The 17,300-nt window shown below is 41.7% G+C and overlaps 1 long non-coding RNA gene across 2 annotated transcripts in view; it reads right to left on the reverse strand.

The window, feature by feature from the left end:
- Positions 1 to 17,077, reverse strand: part of LOC118366093 (uncharacterized) — a 34,249-nt gene extending 17,172 nt beyond the window's left edge. The window contains exons 1-2 of one of the 2 annotated variants that reach the window (XR_004821876.2): positions 16,387 to 17,077; positions 15,281 to 15,379 (exon numbers count right to left, since the gene is read on the reverse strand). This is a non-coding gene — a long non-coding RNA (uncharacterized LOC118366093). The remainder of the gene's footprint in view (positions 1 to 15,280; positions 15,380 to 16,386) is intronic. The other variant, XR_008088952.1, reaches the window with a different exon arrangement.
- Between the last annotated feature and the right edge of the window lie 223 nt (positions 17,078 to 17,300).

A 17,300-nucleotide genomic window follows, 5' to 3' on the forward strand; every position in this document is an offset into this window, starting at 1 on the left:
AAGCAAATTGTCTATCTCACGGACATAAACAAAAGAAAAACCTTATACCCATCACATCAAAGATGTGCAGCTCTGATTTTTAGTAATGCTTCATGGAGGATCTAAGATGAAATTGCTCATTATCATGAGTCCATATTTAATGTTTGACACAAGCATAATATTGTAAGATAGCAAAAATGACAAGAAATATAGATTTGAATAGAAATATATATATATATATGTTCATATATTGTTACTCATAGTATTTGGAATCTGTGATTAACCGAAAGTGATAGCTAATACATTATCAATTATAGCAGAAACAGTAACGAACTCCACACAAGGGAATTCTTTTAACCCACTTCCAACAAATGTAACTAATTTGAACTAATCAGTCTTGTACAATCAGAAAACATACCCCCACAACCCCATATCTTTGTTACCTGCAATTCTTACTAGGCTTATATCTTCTCTCGGTCAACCTCGAAAAAAGCACCAGAAAAACAGCATTGATTTCTTCCTCTTGTAGTATATTGTGTGCAAGCCAGGCTGGCGGGTCTAGGGGAGAAGTTCTCTTGGTTGTCCCTCTTAAAGACTCATGCCGGCCGTTGGTTCTGGCAGGTGCCACGTCATGGCTCTTCCGGCGAGGACAGGCCTGTGAGGAGAGGAATCGACCCAATCGAGCCCTCCACACCTTACGCCCCCGAACAGTACTACACACCAGAACTACCCAGGGGAGCTCAGAGAAAGAGACATGGGCCCTTATTGACTCATTTAAAAAATGCATCTTTCTTTCTTTCCCTCCCTCCCTCCCTTCCTTCCTTCCTTCCTTCCTTCCTTCCTTCCTTCCTTCATCTTTTCCTTGAAGTAATAACTGATCTAACATCATGACTAAGATTGGTGAAAGCTAGTAACTGTATCGTAACTTGAATTTATCCCACTTAATCCAACTTGTGATTACCTCAAAGAAGGAAGGAAGCATTTTTCAAATAGGCCAATAGATATAAACTCGACCCACACCCACGTTCTGGGGTAGCCAAATCCGAAGCGCAGGGCAGTAATTCATATTCATCTTCATATTTCAATGGAAACTTTTCTCTCCTTTGACTATATCATATAATATACAGTATGTACACAATCTATGTATATGTGGTTGCTAAAGTGGGGTTGAAGTAAGTATTCTTCAAGGGTATAGATTATAAATAAATGGGATTGTGGTAAACCATATTTAAACCATATTTGAGAGAGTAATATGTGGTAACAAAATTATATAGATTTGATGTACTCAAAGCGTACATTCAATGTCACTTTCTATATAATGGGTTGATGATATTTGTTTATCAAGACAAAGACAACTAAGCACAATGAATGTGTTGCTCATAATAGCTTCACCATTTCTTTCAAAGTGTGTAATGTTATCATGACTTTACTAGCTGGTCAAGGGCATATCCTAAAATTGAAAAAGGAAAGAGTGCTAATAGGTCAACGAGTCTGTAGACACCATCTAGTCTTTCTGTAGTATATTAGTTATTTGTCTATAATTGTGTTTTAGTGAGGGATCACCCTATGGGAATCAAGCATCTACTTTCTGCCAATAAGAAATTCAAATAGTTATACTTTTAGCTTGAAGCAAATTAACACTGTAATCAGAATGACTAAAACATTCAACCATAGGATTAACGTATGTTATTTTCTGCAGTATCTCACTTATTCCACCTGGTCCTCTCTATCTATTGTACAGTATATGTGTAATGTATACATACAATACACATGGATGAACGTACATATGCATGTAAAATATATAACAAATATTGAAATGTTTTTGTTTAATTTCTTCTGATTAAATGTAATTAAATACTGATCCAATTTAACCCCAAATTAAACAGTCAGTAGCCTACAATGAATAGTTTTTGGTTTTGTTGTTTACTTGCTAATATGTTTAAATGTAAATGTTTCTTATTGAAGTGGTGCATAATGATATAGCATTTTTTACATTTAATTGTTGTTGTTTTTTAGAACACTATACTGTTGGAGTCATGATTCTGATTGTAGCTCAGAACGTTTTTATAAACATAGTCTTAAAAATATTAAAAAAGGTCTTGGTTTTTGCTTTAAATTAGTATCCTAATGAACATAAATGATTTGTTTTGATGATGTAACTGTAGTCTATACCCACTAGCGGTGCGTTGGTAAAATCCAGGGGGAAAAAGACATATTACAACCTATGGGTTGTGATAATTGCACTGTTTGCTCTCTAACCTGTTAATGGCTTGACACCGTGATAGATAGGCCTGTGGCTGAGACAATAAGAAGACAGACACAGTGGCAGAATAAATTCAACAACACATTTGTTTCATTACAAAACCGGAGAGCAACATCTTTCCTGTGAACTTCACGAAACGTATTGCATGCAGCAAACTATTAAACAACTATTTATTTAGAACCACAGAGTGTTACCGCAAGTCACAATCAAAGCATGAGCTCGATCCACTATTCCAGCACCATTTCAACTTCAACATCATCAAATCACCTCTGCTTAGTCTAATACAGTGTCAACTAAAAGATACCAAAAACTATTGTCCAAACAAAGTAAGCTATATATGATGTAGCTGTCAATTGTACTGATGTGTGTGTGTGTGTGTGTGTGTGTGTGTGTGTGTGTGTGTGTGTGTGTGTGTGTGTGTGTGTGTGTGTGTGTGTGTGTGTGTGTGTGTGTGTGTGTGTGTGTGTACATGTGTGACTCACCCTACTTGCAGAGAAACACCAACGTCATCCTACTCTTTCATGCCTATGTTCTATAACTATGTCATACAGTATATGCATTTAGTTTTTGTTGTCCTGTACTACCTGGCTAAAATACTTGCTCGCTAGCCTAACTTCCTTTCATGGGCAACGATACGCCAGGCCAGCTAGTTAACCTTAGCATAACATTAGTTAACATTAGTATACTATTTCCATACTATTTCCTCAGGCCAGGGGCACAATGTATGAATTTATGGTTAGATTAGAACATACATAAAAATGATTGGCCAGTATGGAGAATTAGGTAAAACCACAAGTCCAAATCCCTATCTCCATTGATGGCTTTATTTAGGAAAGGGATGATTTTAGCTAGCTAGCTAGCCACCGGAAGACAACAACACCATGAGATGCAACAATTCAAGTTTGGCTTGTGATGTGATTGGTCTGAAGCCAAATCCAAACTGTCTTCCCTTGACACTTTTTTTGGTGCACCAGAACCATTCACAGCTGAGCTCACTCAGTTTAGCTGATTGGCTAATATTGTATACTTTTTTTTAATCAAGGGAGGCCAAATGCTTGCTGGCTTCCCTTGCATTCAATGCTATGGGCGGCAACAATGTCATACTTTTTCTGACCAGACAGCATCAGATAGATCCGCTACACATACTGAGACAGAGGGGCGCTGTTTCGATCGCTCCGATGCTTTCTCCGGTGTGACATGCAGCCTCTTGCAAATTGAAGATAATATATGAAACACAGAGAGACGAAAGATGAATTATTTAGTATGCTGTTTTCTCTTTCCTTCCCTTGTCATCCATGAATACACACCGGTCTACACCGTCTTTTCAATGAGGTGGGGCGGCTCAAAGGAGTTGAGACGCTAACAGTCATGTGCGCGCCACCAGCAACAAAAGGTCCCCTATGTTGGGTGCATACAGATAAAGGAGCCTCCTTTGTGTGCTGTGTTTCACATAACGCAGGTCGGCCATGGGATGCATGCCAGGTCTGCGTCTGTCTGTCTGCCCCTCACACACACACACACACACACACACACACACACACACACACACACACACACACACACACACACACACACACACACACACACACACACACACACACACACACACACACACACACACACACACACACACACAGCCTTCCTGTGGCCACACATAAAACACATAGGGAACTATTTACGAATGTGGATTAAGCTTTGTATTCCTGGTTTAAAATACAATAACTCTAACCCTAATTCATACTAGTAAAATATCCTCAAAAGGGTTGTATAATCAAAAAGATGTCTATTTCACAGATAGTGCTTCCAAAATCAACAGGAGGCTAGGTATTAACAAGAAAATCAAATGTTCTCACTACATCATTTGCTGGGATATTGCTATAAAATACTAAGTCTAAATGTCAGTGGTGATATTTGAGCTAATTGTTTTGCAATAAGTTCCTCCTAGTCTTTAATAAGCATAATAACATTCATCATGTTGTGGCAAATCCATCTTGGAGAAATGAGTTACCTCAAATTGCCCACCATTGTTTGCTGTTATTTTATAAATGGTAATAAAACAATAATCGCAGGATCAGGAAATGAGGTTCACAGCATCAATAGTTCCGCATATACCACAGAGGGTGTGGTGGTGGTAGATAAACGTATTAAGATGCTTATCTACACAACACATACATGTCCATGCACAGAGCCCCTCCCTCTGCTCATATGTCTCTTATACAATCAGAACACTGTAAAATGTATGTTCATTTAACTTTTGTAAATACTGCTTCAGGATTACCATGGGGCCCCCTTCCCATTCCCGTATTGCAAATGTCACTAAATATGTCCATTTTCTCTCACACACACAAAATAAGGGCAGAAGAGCCTTGGCCTGAACACACCACAGAGGGTAAAAAAAGAAAGAATATAAAGTGTTCCAACGAGTTCCTTGGCATGTTAGTTTTCTTCCAGGCAGTCCCTATTGACCTGTAAACCTTTGTGACTGGAACAAATGCAAATGGCGCTGACTTGCTCACACAGAAACACTAAAGGCCTATTCAAACGAGGGCCTGCCAACAATGCAGCAGCGCTGGTGCCCGGCCCGCAGTGCAGCTCCAGACTGGGGACTCAAAGGCCCAGGGTGTGTCCCTATTCCCTATAGCGCACTACTTTTGTCCAGGGCCCATAGTGCTCTGGTCAAAAGTAGTGCACTAAATAGGGAATATAGTGCTATTTGGGACGCAAACCTAGCCTCCCAGGAGCTGGTTCACAGTCACATGGTTCACTCCTCCAGCTCTAGCTCCAGCCGTCTGGCACAGAGCAGAGGGGCCATCCACTTTCATTAATTCTCCTCCATGACTTCATATATACACACGCCCATCTGACCAGCTAACTCTGTCTAAGGAACTCTCTCTTAGTTAGCAAACAGAGTTTACATTTGATATAATTCTTCTAAATGTAATTGATTTACTTCCACTGTTTTCAACTTCAAATAAAGGTTCGACATAATTGTAAAAAACTTGCAGACTGCAAGTTGCAAAAAACTAGCAATAGACTGAAAACTGAAAATGTATTTAAAACAAAAACTTGATGAAAATGTATATAAATGACAATACAACGTTAATACAATGATGTTCATTTCCAACACATTTGTGATGATGTGTACATTTCCAGCAGTAGGGATTTAATGATGGACAGGGATCTGTAGTGCTGAGTCAGCCACATCTGTAGAACACCTGCAACAAACAGCCACATGACCCTGAAAGAACCGTCCAGGGGGGAGAGAGGAAGGAGGAGAGGAAGAAAAGGAGGGGGGGGGGGCAAGAGACGGGAGAAAGGAGAAAAAGGATGATGAGGCGATAAGGACTGAGTCTCAGACAGAAAGAAGAGAGGGACAAGAAATAGGGGAGAGAGTGATACAGAGCAAGAGAGCGAGATGTAGAGACTCAGTGAGCATAGCCTTGTTACTGAGAGAGGCCGCCATAGGCAGACCTGGCTCTCGAGAGAAGAAAGGCTATGCGCCCATTGCCCACAAAAAGAGGTGGAAACTGAGCTGCACTTCCTTACCTCCTGCCAAAGGTATGCCCATATTAGGTATACCCATATTAGAGAGACATACAGTGCATTCGGAAAGTATTCAGAACGCTTGACTTTTTCCACATATTGTTACTTTACAGCCTTTACAGCCTCTAAAATGTATTAAATTGTCCCCCCGTCAATACCCCACAATGGTCTCCCGAGTGGTGCAGCGGTCTAAGGCACTGCATCTCAGTGATAGAGGTGTCACTACAGACCCTGGTTCTATTCCAGGCTGTATCACAACCGGCCTTGATTGGGAGTCCCGTAGGGCGGCGCACAATTGGCCCAGCGTCGTCCAGGTTAGGCCGGGGTAGGCCGTCATTGTAAATAAGAATTTGTTCTTAACTGACTTACCTAGTTACAAAAAGATGAAATTAAAATAAAATAATTACAAAGCAAAAACAGGTTTGTATAATGTTTTGCAAATGAAGAAAAAAGAAACTGAAACATCACATTTATATTAAGTATTCAAACCCTTTATTGGGTACTTTGTGGAAGCACCTTTGGCAGCGATTACAGCTTTGAGTTTTCTTGGGTATGACGCTACAAGCTTGGGTTTCTCCCATTCCTCTCTGCAGATCCTCTCAAGCTCTGTCAGGTTGGATGGGGAGTGTTGCTGCACAGCTATTTTCAGGTCTCTCCAGAGATGTTCAGGTTGAAATCCGGGCTCTGGCTGGTCCACTCAAGGACATGCAGAGACTTGTCCCGAAGACACTCCTGCGTTGTCTTGTTTGTGCTTAGGGTCATTGTCCTGTTAGGAGGTGAACCTTCGCCTCAGTCTGAGGTCCTGAGCACTCTGGAGCAGGTTTTCATCAAGGATCTCTCTGTACTTTTCTCCATTCATAGTAGTCTCCCAGTCCCTGCTGCTGAAAAACATCTCCACAGCATGATGCTGCCACCACCATGCTTCACCGTAGGGATGGTGCCAGGTTTCCTCCAGACGTGACGCTTGGTATTCAGGCCAAAGAGTTTAATCTTGGTTTCATCAGACCAGATAATCTTGTTTCTCATAATCTGAGAGTCTTTAGGTGCCTTTTGGCAAACTCCAAGCAGGCTGTAATGTGCCTTTTACTGAGGAGTGGCTTACGTCTGGCCACTCAACCATAAAGGCCTGATTGGTAGAGTGCTGCAGAGATGATTGTCCTTCTGGAAGGTTCTCCCATCTCCACAGAGGAACTCTAGAGCTCTGTCAGAATGACCATCGGGTTCTTGGTCAATGCCCTTCTCCCCCCTATTGCTCAGTTTGGCTGGGCGGCCAGCTCTCGGAAGTCTTGGTGGTTTCAAACTTCTTCCATTTAAGAATGATGGAGACCACTGTGTTCTTCGGGATCTTCAATGCTGCAGAAATGATTTGGTACCCTACCCCAGATTTGTACCTCGACACAATCCTGTCTCGGAGCTCTACGGACAATTCCTTCGACCTCGTGGCTTGATTTTGACATGCACTGTCAACTGTGGGACCTTATATAGACAGGTGTGTGCCTTTCCAAATCATGTCCAATCAATTGAATTGACCACAGATGGACTCCAATCTAGTTGTTGAAACATCTCAGGGATGATCAATGGAAACAGGATAAACCTGAGCTCAATTTTGAATCTGTGCAAAGGGTGCAAAGGGTCTGAATACTTATTCTGTAAATAAGGTATTTATGTATTTTATTTTATTTTTCTAAAAACCTGTTTTCGCTATGTCCTTATGGGGTAATGTGTGTAGATTGCTGAGGGGGGAGTATTTCATCCATTTTAGAATAAGGCTGTCACTGTATTTCTCACAGATCACACAGACCCCAAATAACATTGTAAATACATCCCATATTGAGCTGTTTACTTATCTTCCCCTACTTTTCATGCCACAACTATTAACACATTGTTCAAAACACTGTACAAAGCTGATAACATAACATTTGAAACTTCTTTATCCCTTTGAAACCTTAAATGAGTGCAAATTTTACTTTACATTTTTTTAGTTAATGTTGTTTTTTTGTTTCTTCTCACTTTTGTTTATTGTTTATTCTACTTGCTTTGGCAATGTAAACATATGTTTCCCATGCCAATAAAGCCCCTTTGAATTGAATTGAGAGAGAGCGAAGGGGAGGAGCATGATAAGGACTGATTCTCAGACAGAAAGAAGAGGGAGAATAGAGGGGAGAAAGAGAGAAAGAGAGAGAGAGATATAGAGATAAATGATGGGGACTCAAGGGGACTCAAAAATGGTTATATTAATCAGTCTTATTCCCCCAGTATACCTGGCCACCTTTGCCTGAAAAATGTCCTTCTCCTAAAATATGCCATAATTGACTTCCATCTGTCCTTCAAGAGGAGCATGCTCGCTTTCATTTATAAAAGTTATAATATACTGACTTGTCCTTGATGTCATTCAACTGGGTCCAACTGAAACCCCATTTTGTTCCCTCTAATATAATTCCAGTGTGCAGCTCATAACTGAAATCCCTAAAGCTTTGGTTCCCAAGTACAAAATGCCAATGATACATTCAGAGAAAGTCAAAAACCACTCTTGGCACAACTGTGGGAAGCATTGGCGTCAACATGGGCCAGCTTTCCCGTGGAATGCTTTCGACACCTTGCAGAGTCCATGCCCCGACGAAATGAGGCTGTTCTGAGGGCAAAAGGGGGTGCAACTCAATACTAGGCAGTTGTTCCTAATGTTTTGTACACTCTGTAGTAGTAAACGGGGGGTGAAAAGCTGAAGCCGAAGTTGATGTTGAAGTTATAAAGTTGCTTCAGTCCCGGGGAATGTACAGTCTGGCCACCTCCAATGCATACATGGTGGTATATTGGTATACCTGCAATGCACTGGAGTGTGTATGTCTTCCTTGTGGTCTGGTTTGTCTCGATAAAAGGCCTCTGGTTGTGCTGAGAAATACCATGTACGTAAGGAAAATATCAAAACATCTAAACCCTACTGCAATTGACTATACAAACTTCTAGCACTGTATCACTCATCTTAACTGTTTCCAAAAGCTCAGCCACCTCTGACTTGGAGAGAAGAACAAAAAATGTTCATGTACTCCTCCATGTACTATAGTGTTATCACATGCCAGATTTTCATCCATGTCAAATTCCTTATTTACAGGTCTTTGTATATGCACAAAGACATTCTCTAAACATTGACCACACAGTCTCGATATCACAAACATGTATAAAGTCATGCAGAGAGTGTGTTATTTTTTCCAGTGTGTAACTACAGGTCAAGGTTCTCTCTGGAATTTCGAACCAAGCCGGAAGAACCTGCGGAGCTCCCCACAGAGATTTGTTTAATTTGCTTTACAGGATTCATGAACTCTTCTTTTAACTCAGGAACTCAACTCGGCTCTCACTCACGACGTCCTATCCTATAAAAAAAATATTGGCACGAATAGGGCGAGAATAACTTAGCACACTCAGCCAAAATAGACAATAAAGCAATATAGGGGAGAGGAGAAAAACATGGCAGATTGCAGAGGGTTGATTCAGTGCAAGGCAGCAAGGCTTTGGGTTTTTGTTTTTTTCTTCTTCTTTTTCTTCCTCCTCTCTCTCCCAAATGACTCACAGTGGAAAGAAAAGCCCTTTTCCCTGTCCTCACATGACCTTGAACATGAGCTTCCTGTTATAGGCTGGGAGGAGGAAACACCCAGAGCAGAAAGAGAGGCAGAGAGCAGGGTCATATTCTCTAGGCACCAAACAGAAGAAAACGGACTCAAAATGAAACGCTTGTTTTTGTTTTCTGTTGCAAAACCTTTCGCTATGGTGTCCACTATAAACACGACCCAAAGCTGAACAGAGCGGAGAGAGAGCAGAGAGCTCGGTCACACTGGTTGACAGAGGTAGGCCTTCTGTGTCTCGCCCCCTCCCTGGAAGAAAACTAACATGCAAGGGATCTCTTTCACTCCCTACCCTCTCTCTCTCGCTACTGCCTGAACTCTTCACCGAACGCCTGAGAAATTAGGTCAAAGCTGGAATCCGTTTGCGATATTACAACAACAAAGAAGTCACTGCGTTGCACATGCGATAAAAGAGAATTGCACACTGCTCTATGTTTGCTACATACCTCAGACTGAGACTGCCATCGTTGAAGTTTGTTTGTTGTGACGTCAAAATGAGGGGGTGAACCCACAGGTGTTCTGGCCCAACCCATCGGTTTCTGGAACCAATCAGAACAGTTAGAATGTGATGCGTTCCACAAATCGCTCCAGACTCATTGCGGAGAAGAAACTAACGTGAGTGGCATGTTTTACGCCACCCAGAGGTGAGTGGCGTATTTTATCACGTCTGAGCGTAAAATGGCGCCAGAAGAAATGGCAGCCGTTTTACGGACGCCCAACCAATTGTGCTATTATGTGTTTTTTTCCCACGTTATTTATAACTTATTTTGTACATAATGTTTCTGCAACCGTATCTTACGGCAAAAAATAGCTTCTGGATATCAGGACAGCGATCCCTCACCTTGGATTAGACAAAGATTTTTTCTTCAACAAGCAGGACACACGGGACATTCTCCAAACACCCGACAAGGTCAACATCCCAGTTATTTGCAAGAGGAAGAGACGCAGGTACAGAGGACACAGAGCGGGGTGCCTCGTAAGGATTCGCAGAAGGCGAGTGGGAAAGATGCCGTTACCGTCAATTTTACTCGCCGACGTGCAATCATTTGGAAATGATATGTAAATGAAAATGATATGTAAATGACACTTGGTACAATCGCGAATATCCTACCAACGGGACATAAAATTGTAATATCTTATGTTTCATGGAATTGTGGCTGAATGATGACATGAATATTCAGCTAGCGGGAAATACGCTGCACCAGCAAGATAGAACAGCACACGAAGGGGGGCGGTCTGTGCATATTTGTAAACAAGAGCTGGTGCACGAAATCTAAGGAAGTATCTAGATTTTACTCGCCTGAAGTAGAGTATTTTGTGATAAAATGTAGACCACACTATTTGCCTAGAGAGTTTTCAGCTATACTTTCGTGGCTGTTTATTTAACACCACAGACGGATGCTGGCACTAAAGACCACACTCAGTCAGCTGTATAAGGAAATAAGCAAACAGGAAACCACTCACCCAGAGGCAACGCTCCTAGTGGCCGGAGACTTTAATGCAGGGATACTTAAATCAGTTCTACCTCATTTCTATCAACATGTTAAATGTGCAACCAGAGGAAAATAAATTCTAGATCACCTGTACTCCACACACAGAGACGCGTACAAATCTCTCCCTCGTCCTCCATTTGGTAAATCCGACCAAAATTCTATCCTCCTGATTCCTGCTTACAAGCAAAAATTAAAGCAGGAAGCACCAGTGACTTGGTCTATAAAAAAGTGGTCAGGTGAAGCAGATGCTAAACTACAGGAATGTTTTGCTAACACAGTCTGGAAAATGTTCCGGGATTCTTCCGATGGCATTGAGGAGTACACCACATCAGTCACTGGCTTTATCAATAAGTGCATCGAGGACGTGGTCCCCACATTGACTGTTTGTACATACCCCAACCAGAAGCCATGGATTACAGGCAACATTCGCACAGAGCTAAAGGGTATTGCTGCCGCTTTCTTGGTGCGGGACTCTAACCCGGAAGCTTATAAGAAATCCTGCTATGCCCTCCGATGAGCCATCAAACAGGCAAAGAGTCAATACAGGGCTAAGATTGAATTGTACTACACTGGCTCCAACGCTCGTCTTATGTGTCAGGGCTTGCAAACTATTACAGACTACAAAGGGAAGCACAGCCGCGAGCTGCCCAGTGACATGAGCCTACCATATGAGCTAAATCACTTCTGTGCTCGTTTCGAGGTAAGCAACACTGAGGCATGCATGAGATAATCAGCTGTTCAGGATGACTGTGTGATCACTCTCTCCCTAGCCAGACCTTTAAACAGGTCAACATTTACAAGGCTGCGGGGCCAGACAGATTACCAGGATGTGAGCTCCAAGCATGTGCTGACCAACTGGCAGGTGTCTTCATTGATATTTTCAACATTGGAGTGGGTCTAGGGTTTCTGGGATAATGGTGTTGATATGAGCTATTGCCAGCCTTTCAAAGCACGTCTGTAGCCATGAAGTGCTTTGAAAGGCTGGTAATAGCTCATATCAACACCATTATCCCAGAAACCCTAGATCCACTCCAATTTGCATAGTTCCCAAACAGATCCAAAGATGATGGAATCTCTATTGCACTCCACACTGCCCTTTCCTACCTGGACAAAAGGAACACCTACATAAGAATGCTATTCATTGACTACAGCTCAGCATTCAACACCATAGTACCCTCAAAGCTCATCACTAAGCTAAGGATCCTGGGACTAAACACCTCCCTCTGCAACTGGATCCTGGACTTCCTGACGGGCCACCCCCATGTGGTGCGGGTAGGTAGCAACACATCTGCCACACTGATCCTCAACACTGGAGCCCCTCAGAGGTGCGTGCTCAGTCCCCCCCTTTACTCCCTGTTCAACCACGACTGCATGGCCAGGCACGACTCCAACATCATCATTAAGTTTGCAGATGACACAACAGTGTAGGCCGGATCACCGACAACGACGAGACAGCCTATAGGGAGCAGGTCAGAGACCTGGCCGGGTGGTGCCAGAATAACAACCTCACCCTCAAAGTAACAAAGACTAAGGAGATGATTGTGGACTACAGGAAAAGGAGGACCAAGCACGCCCCCATTCTCATCGACGGGGCTGTAGTGGAGCAGGTTGAGAGCTTCAAGTTCCTTGGTGTCCACATCACCAACAAATTAGCATGGTCCAAACACACCAAGACAGTCGTGAAGAGGGCACGACAAAGCCTATTCCCCCTCAGGAATCTAAAAAGATTTGGCATGGGTCCTCAGATCCTCAAAAGGTTATACAGCTGCAACATCGAGAGCATCTTGACTGGTTGTATTACTGCCTGGAACAGCAATTGCTCAGCCTCCGACCACAAGGCACTACAGATGGTTGTGCGTACGGCCCAGTACATCACTGGGGCTAAACTGCCTGCCATCCAGGACCTCTACTCCAGGCGGTGTCAGAGGAAGGCCCTAAAGAATTGTCAAAGACCCCAGCCACCCCAGTCATAGACAGTTCTCTCTACTACCACATGGCAAGCAGTACCGGAGTGCCAAGTCTAGGACAAAAAGGATTCTCAACAGTTTTTACCCCCAAGCCACAAGACTATATGCATAGTCACTTTAACTATACATTCATGTACATACTACCTCAATTGGCCCGACCAACCAGCACCCCCGCTCGCACATTGGCTAACCGGGCTATCTGCATTGTGTCCCGCCACCCACCACCCACCAACCCCCCTTTTACGCTACTGCTACTCTCTGTTCATCATATATGCATAGTCACTTTAACCATATCTACATGTACATGCTACCTCAATCAGCCCAACTAACCGGTGCCTGTATAAAGCCTTGCTACTGTATATAGCCTCGCTACTGTATATAGCCTCGCTACTGTATATAGCCTCGCTACTGTTATTTCTTCTTTTTCACTGTTGTTTTTTATTTCTTTACTTACCAATTGTTCACTTAATACTTTTTTTGCAATGTTGATTGGAGCCTGTAAGTAAGCATTTCACTGTAAGGTTGTTGTATTCGGCGCACGTGACAAATACATGTAGATTTGATTATCCAAACTTTAGCTTCACACTGCTACAGAGGGCTTTGTAACATTTAAAACTCCTGTCACAAAGTGGAAACTAGCTGCAGCATCATCCCTCTTTGAAAAAACATGTTCTTCTTTCAAATTAAGAAATCATTATGATGCAGAACAGAATATCTCAGAACAGCACAGCCCTGTCCTTGACCTGAAATGCCCTTACAGGGACACCATCCAATGCATCATCATCATCATCATCATCATATCTAGTCAACTATTCATAGAGAAGAATATCAGGGCTCTGTGCCTTAGTTTAGGTTTCAATCAATTTCTGGGGGTGAAAACAACGGCATAGAGAATGGTCAGGACCGGAGAAGTGCGAGAGAGATAGCCTCGTGTCACTGGTCTCCTGTTCATTCCAATCAAGACATTTTTTTGTTATTCTGTTCGAGAGTAAACTGAGGGTAAATCATGCCACTGACAAAGTCATACCAATTCACAAGTCCACAGGCTCTTTCTCTCTTTCTTTACTGCTTAGGATCTGGGAAATCAGCCCTTGTCCATTGTCTCCAGCCACCTGCGTTTGCCTCGTTGCCTCGTTTCCCCAGAGCACAATGTCTTTCCTGTTTATAGCCACAAGTGTGTTTTATAAACGTACAATATACTGGTTATTAATATATCACATTAAAGATGCCTATCACCCTGAGCCATCAGGGGCCACAGGGTCATGATGATCCGTTACATACTTGGCCCCTGTCTGCTCCTCTTTCCAGAGAGCAGCAAGGAGAGGAGAGAATGTGGCTGACGACAAATGCCAAGTTTCTGTCATCCGTTGCTGCGGCTCCCAGAATTTTGGGAAACATCGCTTCAGTGCGATTGACAAGCTGGGTTCGGCATCACCAGAGTACCAGAGCACTAGGCCAGGCAACAAAATCAGCTTCCAGTTGCAGACGCAGCACTAAAATAGCCAGATGTGCAGAAAGAAAACCTACGACTGTCTTATTAGGCCCGTCTGGCCCAGGCCATGACACTTATAACTTTGATTGTGTAAAATAAAATAAAATCTTGCCAACCGAATGACAGGAGGAGCAAATTGAATGTTATCTTTGACAGAAGCAGGAGAGCAGTGAGAGACAACTATTAAACAAATGGAAATAAAATCTCCGGGCGACCGATTGATTTCCCAAGAGTTGTCAGAGAGTAAAACTTTCCCTTAATACTGTCAATTAGAAAATGTTTGATTCAAAGCTGTTAATGTAAATTAAGATAGTTCTAAATATTGATAATTATTTAAAGAATGTATATACAGTATATATAAATATATAGATAAATACATAATCTCTCTCTCAGTTGAATTGTGCAGGTGACAGCTTTGGCTGTGAGAGTAAACCTGTCGTGTAGGGCCTACTCTGAGTACCGACCCCAGTGCTGTGACTGACAAGGTTCAAGGCTCAAGGCTCAAATTAAGAAGTAATCCAAATTTTCTGCCACGTTTACAGGAGATATTTCAGATCAATGTCTCTAAACATTTTTTAGCCTTTTTAGATAGATGAAGGATGGTCAGGGCGGATCTTTTTCACATTAACAGGTTTTCCCACTGCCTATTTGATTTAGAAATGATAAGCTTATACATTCTCTATAGAACTAATTAACAATTACTTGACAATCATTATAAATAAGAAATACAAGTTTCACTCCATGTTTTTCATTTGTAGTGCAGATCTAAAATGTAATGCATTATGCACTGACTCAATCATATTACAAAATGTTTCACCCAGCAACTACAGCACATTTAAATAATATTTTGGAAGGCGTCTCATTACGATTTAAACTGTTATTTGTGTCACTGTATAGTTACATAATAAAAAATTATAAAAACCTACCTGTTATAACAACATCTATAACATGCATTCTTCAATTCTTTTACTTTCTGTTGATTTGAAATGTCCACTTCTTCAATGTCCGAGGTGGAACAGCCAGCACTGAAACACAGAGATCACCGCACATTTCAGCACGTTTAACAGGAACTCCCTTCTGTCTTTGCATCTGAAAATGACAATTGATCAACAGCAAAAAGGGCAAATAGTAAAAATATTCTGAGGATGATTTACAGCTAAATCATTTTAGGCTATAGTAGGCCATTTTCTTCCACATACACACAGGGTGCATTTCTGAGATTATTATCAACATCATACCAAAACTCCAACTCATTTCAACTCTTCAAAGAAGGCAATTGTCTCCCAACTTTCAATAGTTCCTTTTTTCATAAAAATAAATAAATAGGCTTAGACCTATAGAGGCTTGATGCCCAAATGTCACTTTTCAATGACAGTATAATAGGCTATAATCCATTAAAAAAATATATTTGAGGGAAAACCACATGGAAACAGATCGCAAAACCACACAATCAAATCATACCCCAGAGTCGGGTCATTTACGAGTAAACAGCTCAAATTGGCGAAATAACATTTGTTTTATTAAATGCACATTTGTTCAAATGCCACAAATACACATTTTAAAATGTGTCGTCTTTATGGTGGATTAGTAGAGATGGTAAGGCTATACGCATTGTATTTCAGCTCTCTGTTAAGAACAACCAATAGAAAAGGTATCATATAAAACCATGCACTAAAACTGACGTCTTTATTTATTTAACTGCAATTGTGAAATTAAGGCTATAGACTATCATCCCCCTTTAATCAAAATAGAAATACACTATACATTGATCTTGGTTTGTTTTGTTTTATGTCATTGTTAAAGGATCAACATAAACATTTTGGGGGCGATTTAGTTTGCGTTTGAAATAACTACCCGCGAAAACTTAATTCATACTTGCCTACGACTGTAGAACATCTCAGTCTTTGAATCGTGTCATCCACCCCACTGAAAATACATGCAATCCACCGGCAAGATAACACATGACTTGGAACGGCTATTCCCTTCAATAAATGCGGTTTATTTAGTATTTTCATGGAGCACATTAACTTACGTTTAGTTTATTGTCTTCAAAACATCTGTATTTTCCTCATTTCTCCTCGTAGTTTGTCACTGAATCACAGAATAATGAATATTGCTTATGGGAAAAAAAAAGAAGACTAACGTCGATCACACATGGACGCCGATTTCAAAATGAAGTTCAAGTTCAAGTCCTGAGCGACAGTCACGCTGTGTTTCGTCTGTCTCCCCCCGTAACTATCGTGTCCTCGCTGCACAGCGGCAACAATGATGCGAGTGTGAGAAAATAAGAAAGACGACTAAGCTACGTAGTGATCCATGCTCTAAGTCGATACATTGTAACAGTGTAGCAAAGTAGGCCTATATAAACTTCGGTCAAAGAAGCACCCATAGCAAACGGAGCTGTGTTGCGTTCGCCGGCTCTTTAAGAAATAATCATAAAGAATAGGCTACCAGCATGTCCTCGCTTGCCACATCCGCGGCGGGGCCGGACTATTAGTAGACCGGACAGACTCACTGTGTTCCCTCTGCCATAGCTCAAATAGATTTGAGAAGTTCAGCTAAAGTGAAATGTGATTCGCAGCTGCCTGCCTGTCGCTGCACTATCTCAGCCATGAAACACACTGGACCTAGCATAGGCCGACTACAATGACATATTTACAAAAGATAAGAGATGTCGATAGTGTGGGGCATTTGCCTACTGCGAACAAAAGGGCAATGCACACGCATCCGATTGAATATTGCTATGAAAAACTCGAGGCACCACGTTTAGGCTACTCCTGTTCATTTGTTTATTACACTAGTTTGTATTACACGTGTACCACACTGTAGTTTTTCCATAAGAAAACATGGAAAACATTGCCTTTCAATAACGCAATCGGAAATTCGTCCGGTCTATCCAAGTGTTAAATGGAGTCATGAACTGCCAATGTATACCTACGAGAATAG

The sequence above is a fragment of the Oncorhynchus keta genome, chromosome 33 (genome assembly GCF_023373465.1).
Source record: "Oncorhynchus keta strain PuntledgeMale-10-30-2019 chromosome 33, Oket_V2, whole genome shotgun sequence".
In the NCBI taxonomy this organism is placed as follows: Eukaryota; Metazoa; Chordata; class Actinopteri; order Salmoniformes; family Salmonidae; genus Oncorhynchus; species Oncorhynchus keta.